Raw genomic sequence first — 21,753 nt, forward strand, 5'->3', positions numbered from 1 at the left:
TGTCTTTGAAGAAGTCTTTTGTAGTCACAAGATAGGTGACTCCTCCCTTGGACGATAGGGCGCATGGGCATTGACTCCATCCTCAGATTGTTTTTTTCTGCCATAGAGTTCGGATGTAACTTCAGCACTCCGGTTCGGTACCGTGTTTTCCAAACCTTTTCGACACGCAAATCATCAAAGAAACTCTACTGTATTGTTTCATTTGCGTGCCCTTCAGCGCGCTCCTCAAAATACCTGATTCCAGTCGTCGACGTGGGCTGCTGGGCCTATCAACGCCTTTCGGGCCTACGGCTAATGGAAAGGAGTCCATTTAAAAAATGCCCCCACTGTGGAGCTAAATTCCCACACAGCGACCAACACAAGATCTGTAACCTCTGTCTCTCGCCGGGCATGAGGAGAGTAATTGCCAGGCTTGCGCCTCTTTTCGATCCAAGAAAACTATCCGTGATCGCTGGGCCCGACGACACATTATGGGCAACAAGCAGCTCCAGTGCCGGAGGACATCTTCAGCGAAGGCCCTGATGTCCCAAAGGAGGATTCGGAGGATCTGGAAATAGTTTCCAAGGCAGACGACTCCGACTCAGACGACCACATCACTCCAGGTCAACGAGTGAGTACAACTGCCCCTACCCCAACTCCACCTGAAAAAAAGAAGGCTCCTGTCAAAACTTCACCTGCTGGCTCCAGTCGCGACCGAAAAAGCTTCAGAAACCCCGCCCCCGGGCCTGGCTCCGAAAACAAAGGAGAAGCCTTCCGGCGGCTCGGCACCGACCAAACCGCATATCAGTGCCCCGCAAACATCAGCGGCACCGAAGCCGGGAGCGCATCCAACTCCCGCAGTCCCCAGAAAACAATCGGCACCAAGCACCTCGGCGCCGAAGGGAAAGGCCTCAGACACGAAACCGAAAAATTCGAAGCCGAAGGATCCAAAAACCCCTTTGAAGGTTCTAGAGCACAAATCTAAACCTCGCTCGGACCCGAAAAAATCAGCGCCGAAAGCGACTACCGAAGAGGAATAACCATTTCGACCGGATCCCATGTGGTTAATGTTCCACACAAGAAGAGGAAATTGGACACCCCACACATCCCTGAGGTGCCTGCAAAGAAAAGAGACTGTGCTACTTCACCTCTACGACCCTCTTCTCCTGTTCTTCCTCCTAAGCCTTTCTCTCTGCCATACTCTCCCATAATTCCACCACAGGATGATGATGATTTATGGGTTGGGGGAGGAAACAGTGACCCTTTCACTGACCCTGATGATGACACAGATGTACCACAGGACGATTGGGATGATTATGCTGACCCCGTAGACCCTCCAGACCTCCCAGACCCCAATGCATACCCAACAAAGCCATCTCCCCCCAGATGACAATATTGGTTTTAGCCAGCTTATATACAGGGCTGTCCAGTACCATGGTATTCAAATGTATTCGTTCCCCGCAGAGGAGGACTTCCTTCACAAAAAACTGTACAAACTTTACCAATGCTAAGAGGTGTCATTAAACACGCCCCAGCCATATTCAAAGACCCTGTAAGGGCTAGAATTCTCAATCCCAGAATTGACAAAAAATATAAACCCGCACCCAATGATCCTACCTACATCGAGGGTCTACTACCTTTAGATTCCCTAGTGGTCACCAACGCTAGGAAACGTGCCAACTCTCAAACCTGCAGTGATGCTCCACCTCCGGACAAGGAGTCTAAATTATTAGATGCTTCGGGCAAACGAGCTGCTGCCCAAGCAGCTATTCACTGGAGGATAGCCAATGCACAGGCCTTACTTGCCAGGTATGATAGGGCTCATTACAACCAACTAGAAACCCTATTGCAGCATTTGCCTGATCTATTTAAGACCCAGGGCAATGATTTAATTTAAGAGGGCAAATTATTAACTAATGCATCAATCAAGTGTGCCCTTGATGCAGCAGACACCGCATCCAGGTCCATCAACACTAGTGTGTTACTGAGAAGACATGCCTGGTTGCGCATCTCTGGCTTCAAACAGGAGGTACAAACAACTATCCTCAATCACCTGTTCCATCATGAACAGCTGTTTGGCCCAGCTGTGGATACAGCCTTAGAAAAAATGAAAGGACACGGAGACTGCTAAATACGTTAGAGCATTAGTCTCCACCCACACAAGGTTCCTTTCGGCGCTCCTTCTATAGAGGCGCATCCAAAAATATCAGTGCAGACACTGCTTCTTCCTCATTAAAAAAGCCCATGCAAACATCCCCTAAAAGAGGATATTTCAGAGGAAATAACAACAAAGGAAGAGACCGAGGTAACAACAACACTCGCGCCTCTCCCTCTAATAAACAGTGACTTCCCTCCACTCCCTCCAGACCATTCCACTCCGGTCGGAGTGAGACTCTCAGTTCCTACCGGTCTCGAAACCCATCACCACAGATAAGTAGGTAAGGCAAATTATCCAGTGGTTACTACCTGGAACTTACAGCAACTCCACCCAATATACCACCCAAGCAGCGTCCAATGTCCATGGAACTCAGACACTCCTCAAACAGGAGGTTCTTTCACTGCTTCAAAAGCACACAATAGAACCAGTCCCCATACAACATCAAAGAACAGGAGTTTACTCTCTATTTCCTATTCCCCAAAAAGGACGGTACCCTAAGGCCAATATTGGACTTCAGACCCCTCAATCTCTACATACAGTCAGATCATTTTCACATGATCACTCTTAAACAAGTCCTTTCACAAGGCGACTTCCTTGCCACACTAGATCTCAAGGACGCCTACTTTCATAATCCCATACACCCTGCTCACAGAAAATACTTAAGTTTCACACTGGACGAACAACACTATCCGTTCAAAGTCCTTCCATTTGGGGTGACCACAGCACCCAGGGTGTTCACAAAGTGCCTTGCAGTAGTAGCAGCACACTTGCTAAGACAACAAATCCATGTATTTCCATACCTTGATGACTGCGTCATAAAAGCCAAGTCATACAACCAGTGTGTTTATCACACTAATCAAACCATTCAGCTGCTACACAACTTGGAGTTCACAGTAAACTACACCAAGTCACACCTTCAACCCTCCTACATGCATCAGTATCTAGGAGCCACAATAGACACTTCCAAAGCTCTAGCATACCCCAATCCAGCAAGGATAGCCAGTATGCAAACCCTCATCACCAAATTTCAGCCCCAACACTCTTCCAGCCCGAGTGTTTATGCAACTCACAGAAATGAAGGCCTCTTGCATTGTCATTGTACCTCACGCAAGACTTTAGATGCGCCCTTTGCAGGAATGCTTAGCACGTCAGTGGAACCGGGCTCAAGGTCAACTTACAGATCTGGTGTTGGTGGACAGCCGCACACATCGCTCTCTGCAGTGGTGGAACACATAAAATCTTTCCAAAGGGCGGCCGTTCCTAGAGCCGGTTCCAGCAGACGCATCACTCACCAGCTGGGGAGCCCATCTCCTAAACCACACAATTCAGGGCAGGTGGACCACTCAACAAAAACTGTTCCACATCAATTACCTAGAATTACTGGCAATTTTTCTATGTAAAGTCGTTCCAAACACATCTCCTCAACAAAGCTGTCCTAGTTCACGCAGACAATATGACAGCAATGTATTACATACAGAAACAAGGAGGAACACACTCTTTGCAGCTGCCTCATCTAGCGCAAAGTATATGGAGATGGGCCATTCCACAAAACATACATCTTCTGTCAGAACATCTTCCAGGTGTGAACAATCAGATGGCGGTCCGTGAGGCTTGGGCTCTAGTAGGTGTGCCAGAGTGTGGTCTTCAAAGTACAAGTGTACGAGATTTCCACACCCCCTCTGTTGACCATGAGGCATATTGGTGCTTCAATACATATATTTCCAGACGTATATTTACGTATGTATTAATTTAAACGCATGCCTATTAGCTGCGGCGTCTCACTTTCTTCACCATATTTAGGTCTACTAGGAGTGGTTTCTTGCACTGGGCTGGTCCCGGTGTAGTCCTGAAGAAGAGCTGGGGAAGCTCGAAACTAGTTGACCATATGCTAGGTACACCTATTCATTATATTTAGGGCCTTTAGCATATTACCCCGTTTTTAACCAATTAGCTAGGACCAAGAATAAAATATATTTGGCCCACTAGTTGAATATTTTAAATTATTTTTGTCCCACTCCTTTCACTGCACCACACCTGCACTACACATAATCTGTTTTAAGTGCTCCTACGTAATCCGCAAGTTGCAGCACGCCTCAGCCCGTAGAGGACGGAGAGGACCCCAATGATGAAGCATGTCACCGTGGGGAAACCCTGGTGAGTGAGGGGACTCAAGAAAGGAAAAGTATTGCCCTTTTTCTTTGTTCTGGTGACTTTCGGAATCCAATTGTTTTTTCCGACGCCTCAGGGTTAGGTTCTTTTTACCTGTTCATTCAGGTTGTTATCGAATCTGTTAAGTCGTCACACTCAACAGATACACTAATAGGAACTTCATCCGCTAAGTTCTTCAACCCTTCTTCCAGAGGTGGGGCCAACCAGACATAGATCTGTTCGCCACACATGCAAACGCAAAATGCCCAACCTTCGCCGCCAGGTTCCCACACACGTTGTCAAAGGGCAATGCGATATGGATGAACTGGTCAGGCAGATTTGCGTACTCTTTTCCGCCACTCCCGCTCATTCCACTAGTAGTACGCAAGCTCAAACAGTCTCTCAAGATGATCCTAGTAGCTCCAACATGGGCATGGCAACCATGGTTCACAACACTACTCGAACTCTCAGTAGTTCCACACCAAAAATTACGTCTCTCCCCAAAGCTGCTAACTCAGAACCGTGGAGAGATAAGGAACCCAGATCCAGCACAACTGAATCTAGTGATCTGGCTCCTGAAATCCTAGAGTACGGTTACCTCAACCTCCCACCGGACTGTATGAACATTATTAAAGAAGCCAGATACCCCACTACTAGAGCTTGCTATGCAGCTAAATGGAAGAGATTCGTCATTAATTGCAATAGTAACAACATTGACCCTTTGTATGCTTCAATTCAAAACATTATCTGCTATTTGCTACACCTACAAAGATGCAATCTGGCATACTCGTCCATAAGATTACATCTGGCTGTCCTTGCCGCCTACCTACAAAACAGACAACATTTGTCATTGTTTAGAGTGCCTGCTATCAAAGCCTTTATGGAAGGCCTTAAAAGGATAATTCCACCCAGACTGCCACCCTCTCCAGTGTGGAACCTAAACATTGTTCTTACTAAACTCATGGGTCCCCCATTTGAGCCTTTACAAAAATGCAAATTACAATTCCTTACGTGGAAAGTAGCTTTCCTTTTCGCAATCACCTCTCTCAGGAGAGTAAGTGAGTTCCAGGCTTTAACCATGCAAGAACCATTCTTACAAATACATTGTAACAAGGTGGTTCCTAGGACAAATCCAAAATTCCTTCCCAAAGTACACTCTGCTTTCCACCTTAATCAATCAGAGTTGCCAGTTTTTTTCCAAAATCCTGATTCTGTAGCGGAAAGGGCTCTTCACAGGCTCTACGTCAAAAGAGCTTTACTTTACTACATTGACAGGACTAAAAACTTTAGGAAGACAAAGCAACTGTTTGTAGCTTTCTCTCCACCTCATAAAGGCAATCCAATTTCCAAAGCAGGAATTGCTAGGTGGATAGTAAAATGTATTCAAATATGCTATCAGAAAGCAAAACGTATGTTAACAATTCCCCCTAGAGCGCATTCAACACGCAAACTAGGGGCTTCCATGGCATTCTTAGGGAACATTCCCCTAGAAGACATTTGTAAGGCAGCAACATGGTCTACAACACACACCTTCACCAAACACTATTGTGTAGATCTGCAGGCAAACCAACAAGCTTCTGTAGGCCAAGCAGTTCTTAGGACACTTTTTCAAACCACTGGAACCGATTTAGGCGACCAGCGCAAGGGGAGTCACTGCTGTACAGTCTATGCACATGCAGTGTGAATTCTGCAGCTCATATGCCTCGAACGGAAAATGCTACTTACCAGTATTCATCTGTTCTTGGCATGTAGAGCTGCAGAGATTCACACGTACACCCACCTCCCCGGAACCCGTATCTGTTCCCATGTTATCTTACTTGGATACATTCTCATGGACATCTTTCTGTTTATTACAAACTCCATCATTTCCCTTCATGGCGAAAAACAATCTGAGGATGGAGTCGATGCCCATGCCCACTATCGTCCAAGGGAGGAGTCACCTATCTCATGACTACAAAAGACTTCTTCCAAGACAACAAGGTGCAAGCATCCGAGCCCAACACCAGATGGCGAGCTATGCACAGAGTGTGAATCTCTGCAGCGCTGCATGCCAAGAACAGATGCATACTGGTAAGTAGCATTTTCCTTCTCCTTTTCACATAATTTAGACTAACACTATACCAGAGTTCTTCCAAAAACTTGTAAACACTGCTGAAAGGACGCTACGCACATTAGGGTATCAGGAGAGCAATCATGTACTAGATGCAAGCATTGCATAACATCAAGAAAACCCAACAATTCTTTGTGAGCCATTCAGATCAAGCCATAGGAATAGCTGTCTCTAACAGCACTATTGCTAAAAAGATTGTACAAATGATCCAAATATGCTATACCCTAGCAAACCACCTTTTGCTTGACAGACTAAATACACACTACTAGAAAAAGGGGGGCTAAGGTGGCCATTACAGCTAATGTTCTCATTCAGGAGATATGCAAAGCCGCTACATGGTCTTCACAGCGTATGTTTGCTAAACATTACTGCATGGACTTGCATTCACGCAGATAAGTGGAGGTGGGTCAGGTGGTGCAAAAAAGCATATTTGTTCGAATTCATCTCCCGCTAACCGCCACAAAACAAGCAATACCACTACCTAATCTGTGCCCTTGTCGACCCTAACTGCAAACTCAAAAACTTGAAAACCAGGAACGCTTCCAGATCCAACCACTAGATGGGGGGGATTGTGCATAGCATACCAATCAAGAGTTTCAAACTGCAAAACCATATTTACAGGTAACTGCTTTCTTGCCAGTCATCCTTATGGCCCGAGACTGGCGTAAAATCTGGCATGCAGATGTTCTGACCATTCCTTGTGCCAGCAGCTCTGCAGTCCCCTGGGGGTGGGCCTCCCCTGTCAGTCAGAGAGGCAGGTTTTGCATGCTCAACATTCCAGAGCATTCGCCTTTATGCCTGGAGATTGAGCAGGGCTATTTGAGCCCTTTTCAGGTGATGCTGGATGTGTGTCTACTAAGTCCGTCCCTTCTGGGGGGTGGAAAAAGTTTGCCTCCAATTTACTGAACAGAATGTAGAGCCCTTGCAGACTCTCATTTCTGAGGTTCTCCAGTTTGCGCATTTGTTCGCCCAACATGGGTACGCAGTGGGCATTATCAATGGTTAGATCAAACCCATGACACCCTTTCTTTGCCTCCTAGAACCACTATTCTTGTTTAGGTCCCTTATAGCTACTGACATGTTTCGACCCACCCCCTTTTGTGATGCCCATTAGGAGTGGGTGGAAACTTGTTAATCAGTCATTTCTGTCCCAAAGGGCACAGATAAAAAGATGAGGAACTGATGTAGGTGTGTCAGGATGGGCACCATATGGCTCCACTGACATCACTATGCTATAGCTCTACTTTCAGTGCCGAGATGAAACCTGCACCACCTACCGGCGAAGGAAAGCTATTGACATTTCCAAGTCCAGCCTGGCACTTGGGGACATTCAACAGATGAATAATCTGCAGGTAGACAGGGTATCCACTAGAAACTTTGTTACCAAAGGTAAGTAGCTTTTTTCATTAAAGCGGTTTTACCGCAGGCTCAGATCACACTTACAACCCTCACTTAGCCATAGAAGGTTAGCTTTGAGGAAGCCATTTCATTGGAACATACGTTCCAAAAAGGTCAAAGACTCAAGGTAACACCCAAGTTCCTGATCCCACAACATATTCACCATCAGACTGCCATCATTTAAATTCACATAAGGACCGAGATCAAAATCCTGATTATGAGGATTAGGGGTGTATTTCATGTAACACATAAAATATGGATTCCAATTATGAAGAACAGAACCATATCCAACATTTCCTCCTGATCAACCACATAAAATACAAGGTGATACAGTAGTGTTTTTACAGAACTTAATCATAGAGGGACACCAAAGATGGATGCCATGTGTGTCCTTGAGCGACATTAGTTTACAACATGTAAGATATAGCATGAAATTACTAATCTTGGTGGCAGAGTCCCTCCTCACTGCCAGATTTGTTGGAATTTTGTCTGTAATATTCAAAGTTGAACTGTAATTTTAAGGAGCTGAGCTCTGGATACACATTGCAGGGCAAAGGAAAAAAGTAACTGACATTAGCACACAGGGTTGGGGCCTGTATAAGAGTCTGCGTCTTGTCCTGAGGTGGGACAGAGTTACAGCTGAAGCAGATAGAGCCACATATAGGCATGTCGAATCTGTGGTAGGATTTGGATCAAGTCTGGCTCCTGGGAGGTAGTGTCCACCGGAAAGAGTGTTAGTGAAGGTATGTAACTTTTGTGTCTCGATACAAACTACATACACTATTGGCTAAGCAGTGTAAACCTCCTCCACTTAAGTATAGGAGAGCAGCCATTAGACTAATAGATATTGTATTGTAATTGCATTTATATAGCGCTTACTACCCCTGACGAGGCGTCAAACCGTTTTTTTCGGCGAGTAGCACGCTACTCCGGGACCCATAAAGGATTAGTGTTGAATTAGTATAGTGAAATATGAAAGTAATTAAAGGAGTGGATAGGTTAGTCAGTTATTTGGATTCGGAAGGATAGCGGAAGGATAGAGAAAAAAAGGTTTGTATTTATAAAGCGCTTTTTATCCCTGATGGGGTGTTGAAGCGCTTTTCTGGCGAGTAGCACGCTACTTCGGAACCCATAAAAGGATTAGTGTTTACTTAGTATAGTGGAATATAAAATTTGAGAAGTGAACATGTTAGTCTATTTTGATTGAAAAGAATAGTGGAGGGCTAGGAAAGTGAAGGATTTTTATTTTTTTAATTTTTTTATATTTTGGAGGTCCTAGCAGTAGGAGGAGGCTTTTGGATGAATAAAAAGGGTTTGTGGAGGGGAAAAGTCAGAGGGAAGAGTTTAGAAAGGTTTGTTTTGGGGATCGGTATAGTAAGAGGTGTCAGATGATGCAAGGAGGGATAGAGTAAGGGAGAGTCTAGAAAGGGTTATTTTGGGTATCTAGTAGTGGTATGTGGTTTTGAATTAATGAAATATTGGGTGTAGAGGATATGTTGATGTATAGGGTGAGAAATAGGGTAGTGTATTGAAAAGAGTAGTAGAAAGAAGTTTGAGATGAGTCAGAAAGTTGGGTTAGAAGATATATTGAGAAGTATAGGGTGAGAAATAGGGTAGTGCATTGGATATGCTGAATTAGAAGAAAGTGATAAGTATATGTAGGTTAAAGATATTGATAGAGGTGCAGGATGAGAAATAGGTTAGTGCATTGGATATGCTTTTGAGGAGGAAAGTAACAGACACACAGATCCAAGTACATGGAAGCTACATAGATGCACAATGGAAGAAGTACATGTAGACCAAAGATGCACCAGATAAACTCCGGTTTTCAAGTGTTATTGTACTTTAATTTTGATTTATTTATATTTTTTTAACATAATTATTCTACATGTTTATACAAAGCAATACACAAAGATAGGTACGTATCTATAGTAAAAGTAAATGATTATATACTGAGGGATATGTTGTAAATTTCTGTTTGCGTATGGTGCTTATGTGGGGAAGAGCCAATTCTTGAGCAGTTTTCTGAAGATAAAGTGGCTGTCCGTGGATCTTATGTTGGGGGGGGTAAAGAGTTCCATCGTTTGGCTGCTTGATTTTGAGGCAAGGTGCCATTTTAGAGTGGAGGTTCCTTTGTTGAATGGGTTTGGTGATTTTATTCCTGATGAAGAGCGGTCCCATTCCATGTACTGCTTTGAGGGTGATAAAAAGCAGCTTGAACGTGAATCTTCCGGCAACCGGTAACCAATGCAGGCCTTTCAAGGCAGGTGAGATGTGGTCTTGTGGTTTGATATGCAAGAGTAGTCTGGCAGCAGAGTTCTGAATCCGTTGTAGTCTTCATGGTCGTTTATGGTGATCCGTGGTAGAGACTACTGGCGTATTCGAGTTTGGACAGAACAAGGGAGATGGTAGCCTGGACCTTGTGTGGAAATCCCAAATGAGGGAAAATTTGTCGCAGCGTTTTTTACTGACGAAGCTTGATCTTGCTAGTTTGTCCACTTGGGCATTCATCGACAGCTTGGAGTCCATGGTCATTCCGAGGTTTCTTACTTCCTTCGATACTTTAGGTGGTGATCCCAGTTAATCAGGCCAGGCGGCAAGCGGGTCATAATGTTTCCAATCGCCACACGTGAGTTTTTTTCGTTTAGGAAGCATTCAATTTGAGATGGCTCCAAGTCATCCACTGATCCACGGCTCTTGGACAACTGAAAATTGGGGAGTTTCCCATGTCTTTGGGGCATTCCAGTTGAAGGAGTATTTGTGTGTCATCTGCTTAGTTATAGCATGTGAGGTGAAATTGATCAGTACCGGTAATGACTTCATGTAGATGTTGAAAAGCATGGGCGAGATGATAGAGCCTTGAGGGACCCCTCCTTTTGTGGGGTATGGTTTGGATGAGAAAGGTTGGGTATGGATGACATTAGTTCTGTTTCGAAGGTAGGACGCGGTCCAGTCTAGCAGTCCCCCTCTATGCCGGCTTCATAGATTTGTTTCAGTGTCATGGTCAACCATGTCAAAGGGAGCCGAGAAGTCCAAGAGGAGAAGCGCAGCACCCCATTGCGGTCTACTATGTTCTTCAGATTATCCCAGACAGCAAGGCGGGCAGATTCTGTGCCTCTTTCCAGACTGAAACCTCTTTGGAAGTCTGAAAGTATGTCATTTTCTTCAATGAATTATGACATCTGGGCGAACGCTGCTCTTTCTATCAGTTTGCCCAGGAAAGGTCTATTTGTAATGGGTCTGTAGATGTCAGGGTTCAGCTGCTCCAAGTTTGTTTTCTCCAGTAAAGGGTGTATGTATTACTTTTTGAGCTCTTCTGGAAATATTCAGGAAGTTAAGGAATCGTTGATTCTTACTGGAGTGGCAGCATAGGAGGTTAATAGAATTGTCTTGAAAGTTTGTGGTGGACACGGCTCAGCTTGCTTTGACCAGGTCCATAAATTTTATCATGTGATATGTGTTGGAAGGAACGGAGAGGCTGGGTTGAGTATTCTTGGATTGTTTTGTACAAGGGTTAGGGCTGGTGCTTTGTCTCTGCTTTAAGTATGAGTCCAACGTGTCTGTTTTGTCAGTGTAATGATATGCCAGTTTGTCTGTGAAATCTTGAGTAACAGGATGAGTTCCTTCTAGGCAATTTGGTTTGCGAAATTCATTGAGTATTTTATAGAATTCTTTATTTGCACATTTAACATTTTGAATTCTGTCTGAATTGTACCTTTTCTTAGGTTTTTTTGAAAGCTGACTTGTATAATCTGTTAATTTTCTGAAGGTGAAGTTTGTCTTGTTTGGCGTTTGTTTTGAGCCAGGTACGTTGCAGCTTTCTAATTAGTTTTTTTAATGTCTTCTCTGTTTCTCCAAGGCGCTTTTTTTTTTTCTTTTATTCTGTTGTGTGGTTTTGAGTGGTCTTAGGATGTCAAAAGCTTCCTGTAGACACCCCTAGTGTTTTTAGCAGAATTTGTTTCCAGATTTGTACTGGATGTTAGTTGTTTTTTAAGTGTTCCAAATTGAGCTTGTTCCACAGTCGATAGGTGGATGGATGTAAGGTAGTTTTAGGTGAGTCGCTTAGTCGTTTATGTTGGAAAGCAAGCAAGTGGTGATCTGACCATGTGACTGGAGTTATAGTTTTAAAGGTAACTAGTTAGGTATTAGCAAAAATGACATCTAGGATATGTCCAGTGATGTGTGTGGGTTTTTGTACAGTCTGATGCAGGTTTAGTGCGTCTAGGCCAGTGATTGTTTTTGGATGGGTCATATTGGGTTTGTCAAACCAAATGTTGAGGTCACCCAGAACGCATAGGTTGGAGTGTATTGTTATCAGGTTTGAAACTGTGTCTAGAAGTGCGTCTGGGAATGTCGCCTTGCTAGGTGGAGGTCTATAAAGGAGCAGGAAGTTACAGGAGGAAGACTGTGTAGGATTGCATCTGGTAAGAAGAGCCTCCCAATTCTTTATGGTGATGTCGTCAACTTTAGTTACATGTAATGTTGCCTGAACACAACAGCTAGACCACCTCCTTTTTTGCCTATACGATGGAGTGATCGTTTGTTAGCCAGAGGAACGGCTTCACGCAGGACTGGAGCCATATCGTCTCCCAACCATGATTAAGTTACGAATAGTATGCCTGGGTTTTGCATCGGTGAGAAGGTCGTAGATGTGATGTTTGTTTTTAGAGAGGGATTGAGCATTTATTAGTAGACCGTTTAGAGAATGGGCTTTGGTGATAGTGAGACTTTGTTTTGTAGAAGAGTAATTAGCATTGTGTGGGTTTGTAGCAGGTGTGTTTTTAGTGCTGGTATCAGCTGTGTCAGGATAGCAATCGTGTAGCTGTTCTGTATCATGTTCCTCATCCAGCATGCTAAGAAGGCATTTTGACGGGTCTGCGTGTGTAGGTGGTGGAGACGGTGTTTGAGAGTGAGTTGGTGTGCTGTGGTGTAACATTGTTCTGCAGTAGAGCTGGGGAAGCGTAGTTGTGAGGTGTGGCACGTTTCCTTATTTTGTTTGTGTGTGTTTAGGGCGGAAGGTGTTTGAGTCAGGGGTGGTGGTGCAGCATTTGGGTCATGTAGTAAGGTTCTAAATTGTCCAATGGATGAGGTGTTTGGAAGAGTTGCTGTATCTGTGTTAGGTGTGGTGGAAGAGAGAAAGTTTGCCGTTGGTGTTTGTTCCTTTGTGTGGTTTGAAAGGTGGGTGGGTGTATGTTTGTATTTTGTGATGGTAAGTATTAAGAGGTGTTGCGCTTGGAAGATCTTGTTGTGTTGGTGTGCATGATATGTTTTGTTTTTGACTAGTGAAAAGAGGTGCTGTTCTATTAGTTTCATGCGATGGATTTGTTTGTATAGTATTTGTGAGAGGAGGTTGTAAGGTGGTGGGGTGGTGATGTGTTTGAGTAGAGTGTACCTTTTTTGTAGGAGGGAATGAAGTAGAGCTAAGAGTGTTTGTCTTAGACTGGTTTGTTGCAAGAGTATTAAAGGTATGGTGTGGCGCAGTGTATGTGTTGTGTTTGTGTTATGGTAGAAGGAAGAGGAGGGTTTTGGTTGGACAAATGATGGATGGCTGATTATGTTAGTGATAAAAAGTAGTCTGTTAGGAGGAATTAGAGCATGGAGTGTGTCTGGATGGGATGTAGTTAAGTATGGTGTGGAATGGACTTGTGTTAGTGATGATTGGATTGGTTTGTGGTATGGGATAGACTTGTGTATTGATTTAGGTGATGGCGGAAATGTGTGGTAGCTGGGATTGAAGGGTGTATAGGTGTGGTTTTGTAGTGGGTGCTGAGACATGGATTTGTGCATAGTGTTGGTTTGAAGGAAGTTAGTGGTATACATTTGGTGTGGAGTGTGTTGCTGTGTTTGTGGATGGAGTGGGCTGGGTATTACTGAATGGGAAAACGGGCAGCATTTGTGGTGCTAGTCTCGAACAGGCTAAAACAGGCAATTGCCCTTGTCCTCGACACCCGGGCTGAGATGCCCTAAACTGTGGCCTTTTATAGCCCTATTAATCAGGTGACCCCTTCAGCCAATGGGAACCCTAACACTATCCAATCACAACACTAGCCCTAAAATCAATAGGAGACCAGGACCTTACAGCCCTAGTCCAAGCACCCAAACGGTTTCAAAAACCCTGATCTCTTCGTCCAATAGAGGCCCTAGCCCTACCAGTAGTCCCAACTCAAGTAACCAATGACACAGGAAGCCCTAGTCCCTACTTCCAATAGAAAGCCAAACCCTACTCCTAGTCCCGCACCTAGTCCAGCAACCAATCACACCAGAAGCCCTAATCTCTACTTCCAATAGAAATCCTAACCCTAGTCCCAACCCTCCATTGAGTGAGTCACAGACCCAGAAACAAAAAAATGGAAATTTCACACACAAGCAGGATTACAAATTCGCATTGGCTAATAGAGGGGAACAAAATTACTTAACTGATAGCGCTCACCAACATAGAAAGCACAAACAATGATGCGTTAATGGGGTTAAGTATAACTTTTGCACAAAGTATCTTCTGTGTTAACCCCTTCCATGCTGCGCGAATTCCGCCGCTGTGCTGACGGTTTCTTGCGCGGGCGTGGTCATGACGGAACGGTTCCGTCATGAGCACAGCTCAACCGTGGCTCATGACGGAACCGTTCCGTCATGAGCACCGAAGGGGTTAACTAAATTGCTTTTTGTTGGAAACTGCTAACTAGTTCTGAACTGGAGCACACTAAAACTTGCCTTCCTATGTTTCGTAGGTCCTTTTTGAAAACAGCCAGATATGCTAATTTTACTGTAATTTCCTAGGCCTGATGTGGAACAATCGATACGGTCCTGGCAAATCCAGGACCACCTTTCACTCTAACATTGTGAGAAAGCAGTTGACTTTATACTAATTTATCAACCATGCCCAAAGATAAAACTGTTCATTTTAAAGACATTTCTTAACCCTACCAATAGATGGCAGAATACCATACAGCATGTTAATCTAGAAAAGTTTCACGTGCAATTTCCATTTTGTTGCATTCTAATGAAGTGTACCTGATCTCAATTACAGTTCCCAGCCTTCGAGCTGTTAATCTCGTGTTACTACATATCCTGTTTTCAGATTACATTATTGACATGGTTTCATCTTTGGTGTTAGGCAAGACTTTTAGATTGTATTTTCACTCACTCACTTAGTGGGGCTTTCAGCAAACCCTCTTCATCCAGTGGTCCGTTGTTAAGCTAGTCCGTTTTCTTCCACCCACTACAGCACAGGACAATGGCTAATCTCCATGTGAGGGACGGTATTCTGCTCTTTCATAAGGAGCACAGTCGCACACAAAGTAGTTCCCTACAGCGTCATGTGCTTTTTGACACCCAAATTTTTTTTGCTTTTAATCAAGTTTTGTTATATTATAGCAAGGACTGTCGGCTCACCCAGCAATAATATTTTACAAAACCCATGACAAAAATAAGAAATGACACATCTATAAGGCTGGGAGCCAACGCCCGACCTAGTGGCTTTGTCAATGCTTGTTTTATTTTTATTTTTACTAGCTACAGCACTATTTTGCATAAATTCTGATAGGCGCTTGATCAATTCTGACATCAAGATATCGATTCGGGAAATTCACCTTTTCCTCTTTCCAGAGGCGTTAGTCTTTTCAACAATTGATTCAGTGAAAAAGACACAGGAAACGGTTCTGCAAAGTGCCCCGAGATGCAACAGATTGAAACCCTGGGGCGTCAATGTGTTTTGTTGCAACTATCTTGGCCTTTGCAAGGATGGAGCAGCAAGGACGATATCTCGAATCCAAGAAGGAAACCAGATACGATGGAAACAACAAATGCCTGACGCACTCCCGGGCGACACAGAAGCTCTGGTCTGCAGGGGCCTCGCCTGGCAGACTGCTGGGAGGGGGAGCAGATGGGGAGGACAGCCTCGGGGTGGGGACACAACAATCGTACACACTGCATCAGAAGCAGGCCTATTTTTAGAGCTACAGGGATGCAAAGACGGACAGTTCTGTAAATCCATAAAAATAAAACACCGAGGCACAAGTGTAGGTGCCTGACATCGGCAGCATTCTGCCTCACGCTGCAATGGCAAGACCAGTCAATGTTACATTCATTTATAACGTTAGCTTGCAGACAGGCACCCATTCCCAGCGCTTACTGTAGCACCGCATCTACTCAAAATGTCCAAATTATGCTTTTTTGGGCCCATTAATATCCCACCTGCATTGCACGTGCAGCTGCATTACTTCCTTACTCTGAACTGGGTAATTCTGTAGTCAGCGCTGAAGGTGAGGCAATCTTTAAATAAAACCAGCTCTTTCATTGAAGTGCTTGCACTTCGCTTTACCTGGTGTCACATTTATCACAGATTCATTTCACGATCATAAGTGATATCTCCACATTCCTTGCACTGAGTTCAGACAAGCATTTGCAATGCAGTACGTCTCGCATTTAAGCTAGTTTAAGCTGTTGGCACTACCTTTTATTTTTGTATTTTAAAACCTAAATAAAAGGCATTGTCATTTACAATGCGAATAGCTTAAACTCGCGTAAATGCGAGACCAAATGACATTGAAAATGCTTGTTTAAATAGTTGGGAAAGGATTGTGTCCGCTCCATTTAGGCGCTTCACATAATGCATTTAGGATTTCTTCAGAACAGATTGTACCTCATAGTTTTTTTTTAATAAAAGACGTGAATCCAAAATGCTTAAGCAGTCGTTCATAAAAAAAAAACTAGACAATCATTCACACATTAATAAATGTGCATCAAAATAGGTAAACGTTACCTTCATAATTATGGGCTATATACCATTCACCATGCTTATGTTGCACATCACTTCATTTCTATGACAGATCAAGCAGTGTGACTGTGTAATAATAAAATCCAGTTTTTGCAGCCCTTGATGCAATGATATTAATTCATTACCAGAATATCTCCTGGTACATGAGCTTTCTGCAGTATATTTCATAAAGCTTTCTCAGAAAGATGGATTGGTCTTTTAGTTTCTTTTTAAAATAATTCAAGCAGATTACTCCATTTGTAAGTCTTATTTTTATATAGCCATGACCAGTTCATGCAGTTAATATACATTCATACCTTTTGAATGGGCAGAGTTCCTCTACAGATAAATATACCTATTTTAGTACAGTTAAATATACCTATTTAAGTCTTCATCATCCCTCGTCCTTTTCCTAAGAAGGGAACACCCAGCTATGGTTTAACACTAAAATGTTGTGGAAAGATGTTTTTTAATATCAAGACTTAAATAGACCTAAATCAGGTTAACTTGAAGTAAAGGATATTCTCCATCGGAATGAGGTAAAAATCTCCCTCTCGATGCCACATTGTCAATTATTCATGACATATATGTAACAGCCATTCATGAGTTTCACTGTATACATACAGCTAAAACCGAACTAGTTTTCTGTCAAGGTTCTAAACCTTTGAAACAAATTTGGCATATGTAGCAAGAAACCGGGATTAACTTTGACCAAAAGCTTATATCCCACCTCAAACTCCTGTTCTTACCTTAATGGCATTTCATTTCTGTACCATATGCATGCTTGACAGATAGTGACTCCTCTGTTTAGGCTTCCCCAAATTGTTGCTTATTGATGGAGCAAACTGTAAGCGCTCAGCTGGATTTAGCCATAAAGGAGGCATAAGCGTAATACTAATTACTCCAACAATAAATCTACTCCGCATAGCATGCTTGAAAAGTAGGCACTATACTGAATAATGAGGAATTTAATGTTCTTTGTGTTAAAGTGATATACGGGCCATTTAAGTATCTTAAAAATACAGGATTCAAACCGAAATACACTACTTGCTTTCTAGAGGTTACAATTTTAAGCGAAAAAAACTGTTACTTAAATGCACTGCCTCTGTAACCCTTTCCGTATTGACCTTTTTACTTCAAATTCTTAGATTCCATATTCAGTCAACCAACTTAGTTGTAAACAGGCTAGTGGTTTTCCTCAGCATTGAAACATGTTTGTTCTTTATTTATTCCTTTCAGCCCGCCAAATACCAAATTATTCCAGTATAGTTTTTTGTTCGGTCCCTCCTATACTCATATTTATATATTGGATCCATTTTTGTTCCTGTCTTGTCATTGACATTCCCTCATTCTAACATTCCCTGGGTAAGCCACAAAAATCTGGCAAAGTTATATTATTCAGTAAGGTACTCGCCTATGCTTCTCTCCTCACACAGTCCTCATTCTCAGCTCATCATCCTTCGAATACAGGTGCACAGCAATCACCCCACTGATCAAAGCAAACATAAAATAATCTTTCCATGAGGTTATACAGCTCACTTCCTTGAATTCCATGCAATCCTTGACTTAATTACGACCGCCACACCGTATATCCTCCTTAGCGACTATAGGCGTTTTTACTCTGCAGCCAACTACAATACACTCTCTTCTCTCTACTTATTTTTGACTACTCAATCAGTTTGCTTCTCACACCTACACACTGACACAGCAAATCTGTTAATCGCCATACTCTTTTCTACCAAACTGTCCCACTCTAAACTTTCCACCGTTTCCTTGCCACCAGGCCAGATCATGCATATGACTGTCAATATTATGCAAGCGTTTCCTCCCCCTACAAACATCTCAATTTCTTGGGGAAAATACTTCCCTTACTCTCCCAGCATTCCTTTCTCTACTTCACAATGACCTTGTCCCACTTGTTTGCAGCATGTCGTTCAGCCTCCTCATCTTCACACTTAGACTGACTTTAAACACTAACTACCCACTGTGCTCCTTAATTCCCACTTTCTCAGGACTTTTGAAGGAATACATGTGCTCCACACCCTATTGACTGCTATTGGCAATGCCAAATCAGCCTCTTTTGAAACCTGTATCTCTTAATCTACATCCTTGGATATTTAGGGACCTATTTAGAGTATAGCAAACTGGGTACAGCATTAAGTCGTGGCAGATATCCCGTCCGCCATATTGCGTGTGCTATAAGCAGTAATGCACCTGTAATAAGACAGCTGGGATATCTGCCATGTTTGTGACTGTGTATCCAGACTCCCAAACTCTAAATAAGGCCCTTAGACTATTAAACTCCTCACAAGCTTCTATTACAGGGCCAACCCTATCGGCCAATGTCATTGTTACTTATTTCTCATGGAAAATTACAACAATTGGAAAAAATCTGAACAGTTTAGTCATTGCTTCAATTTGATCAAATCCCCAAACCATGTTTCTCTCTTACAGCTCCTGACAACTTCACAACAGAACCTCATTCCTGTAATCAAAGTTGCAAATCCATCTTGCGCACCACATGATCCTTTCAACCATTGGGTCATTAAACACATCACTTACTACAAGTGTCTGATTTGCCCTATGTCTTTACTTTTCTTCTCTCCTCAAAGACTGATTCCCACACTTTCTTCAAATGGGCAGCAGACCTACCCTTACTCAGAAAAAACGAATGCTTTCTCCAGTTTACTGTTGCCCTCATCTTCCCTTTCCTTCAATAGTATTGGAAGGAATACTCTTCAGCCGCCTTTGACTATACCTATTCTCTGATATCCTGCTTGACTCTCTAAAATCGTACTTTAAAAACTTCCAGTCCTCTAACATGACTCAAACTGCATCCAACTTCAATTCTCTTATTTCTATAGCTTTCTGTTACCTTTGATACAGTGGTCCAATCCACATTACCCTCTTACGATCATTCACTTAGCAGAATTGGCCCAACACAGGCACATTGTTTCCTACCTCTGATCTCTCCTTTAGTCTCCTGGGACTCGGACATCAAAAACTACTCTTCTATTGAGGTCTCACAAGAATGAGTCCTTGGACATATTTTCTCTCTCTCTACACTATCTCTCATTATCTGATTTCACCATTTGGCTTCTCATACCAGCTCTGTGCTGATAATACCCAGATTTTCCTCTCCTGTCTAAATTTCACAATCCACCTCTGCATGCATATCTGACTCGCAACCATCCCTCAGTGGATGGCACTGTGTTTAAGTTCCTTCAAAAGACAAGTGAAATTCTTTGCCTTCTCGTCTGCACCTTCCCCATTCCATTACCTTTTCATTGCCTCCTGAGTTGCTGAAAAATGCCTCATTGGCCAGTTACCTTGATGTTCTGATAGCCCATCTATGACTATAGAAGCCTTCTTCACCTATACAGAGGAGGCTTCCAATTGCTTGAAATAAAAAAAGTGCACTATGATTGAGTTAGCTTCTCGTTTAATTTAACACTATAAAATCACTAATCTACCTATTTGTTTTATGCAGGCTGGATAACTACTTCTCTCCTAGTCGGCCTATCTTCTACATACCACTAGATAAGACTCTGAGCTTTGGAATCTGAAATATACTTAATCTCCTCTGACACACCCACACTTCCACCTGTGGCGACAAAGCGTGCTGGCTAAATGCCAAAAATAGAGCATTAAATGAACTTATAGTATACAATCAATAGTGTGGCTTCCAGTTATGTTGCATATCATGTTACGCACCCTTGCTTAACCTTCAATCCACTAATCACAGCCTTCTGGCAACATATGAGGCTAAATCCTGCAGGAAATAGAAAACATACCTTCCCCTATCAGAATGCCACCGCCCCCTCCCACAATTCAGTAAAAATATAAAAAATCGGCTCTACGAACACTACCTCCGATGGGCTGAATTCTCACTTATTTAATTAGCTTTAAATCCTACCTCTGCCCACCAACCCCACACCCCCATGCATCCCCAAGGGGTTTTGTACCCTGTACTACACCATTTCAAGCCAGCTAGGTTCACTCTTTATAAATACTATAGCAAGCACACATACTAATATACCTAAACTCCATCTTCCTCTCAGCCCATTAATCTGCTAGGCCATATTATTTGAAATGCATAATCATATGTCATTCAATCTTAAAGTCAAAACTTTAGGACTTCAACACTGCACTGAAACAACATGCATTACAATAAGAGCGAGCACGGATCCCCATCCAGTTAATTGTATATCTCTATATAGTTGCCTTGCTAGAACTTAGACACATCCTTAGCTATAGTTTGTTAGGTCCTTGTTCTACATGTTGTCTTTGCCAGTTCTGTTTAGGCACTGGGACTGCTGTGAGCAGACTCGGTATTTATCTAATAACTACACGCACAAACTCCTGCATTTTAAATACATGCATAGAACCGATGTCACCCCCACGCTTCTTGCAAAAATGGATCGTACTAAGCCAGACAATTGCCAGAAATGTGCGATGACTCTCGCTGATTTTATTCACTTAGCGTGGAACTGCACCTCTATCCTTGCGTTCTGGGAAGCGGTGTTTGGACATCTGGCATTGATGGTTGAGGCCGAACCGACTCCCTCTCCATTGCTTGCGCTGCTGGGGTATGTTCTTCACCTTGGTGCTGGGATTAGACGCTTTGCTGCAATAGCACTATTGTTAGCCAAGAGACAGATGTCCCTGCGTTGGGGCGGATCTGCGCCGCCAACCGTAAAGGCCTGGCTAAGAGACCTAATGTATTGCGATACCACCAGCGACATCTACGCATCTCTATTGCTGCTTGCCTCGCGACCAAAGAACATTTGGCAACCGCTCCGCTCTTAGTTGCTGCTCCACCCTGAACTTACCGACTGAAGTGCTTCCCATTGCAAACCTAGATGCTGTTATTTGGTTATTGATGTCATTTTACATGTTATTTTGCATGTCAACATTTAGTCAACATGCTCTGCACTGTACGTAGTGTGGCTTTTGTTTAGTTTTGGAAAACTGCAATAAAAACAAGCTTAGAAAAAAAATATTTAGGCACCGGTGCATTTTATTATGACCAATATGTTAAAAGCACTTTTATTGTAAATAATCCAGTCTTCTTGACATGTGTACTATCAAGAATACTACAGAAACATCAAATAGAAATGTTATGTTGCTTTAACTAGATAAATTACTGAACAACACCAGAAAACTATTGCTTTTGTAACGTTGTTCATCGGACTATGGTGGGTGGGT

The 21,753-nt window shown here is 43.0% G+C and overlaps 1 protein-coding gene across 10 annotated transcripts in view; it reads left to right on the forward strand.

Moving 5' to 3' along the window:
* The window catches only part of TLK1 (tousled like kinase 1), a 967,987-nt gene that overhangs the window by 633,132 nt on the left and 313,102 nt on the right, over nucleotides 1–21,753 (forward strand). The window lies entirely within an intron of this gene.

This window comes from Triturus cristatus, chromosome 3_1 (genome assembly GCF_964204655.1).
Source record: "Triturus cristatus chromosome 3_1, aTriCri1.1, whole genome shotgun sequence".
NCBI lineage: Eukaryota > Metazoa > Chordata > Amphibia > Caudata > Salamandridae > Triturus > Triturus cristatus.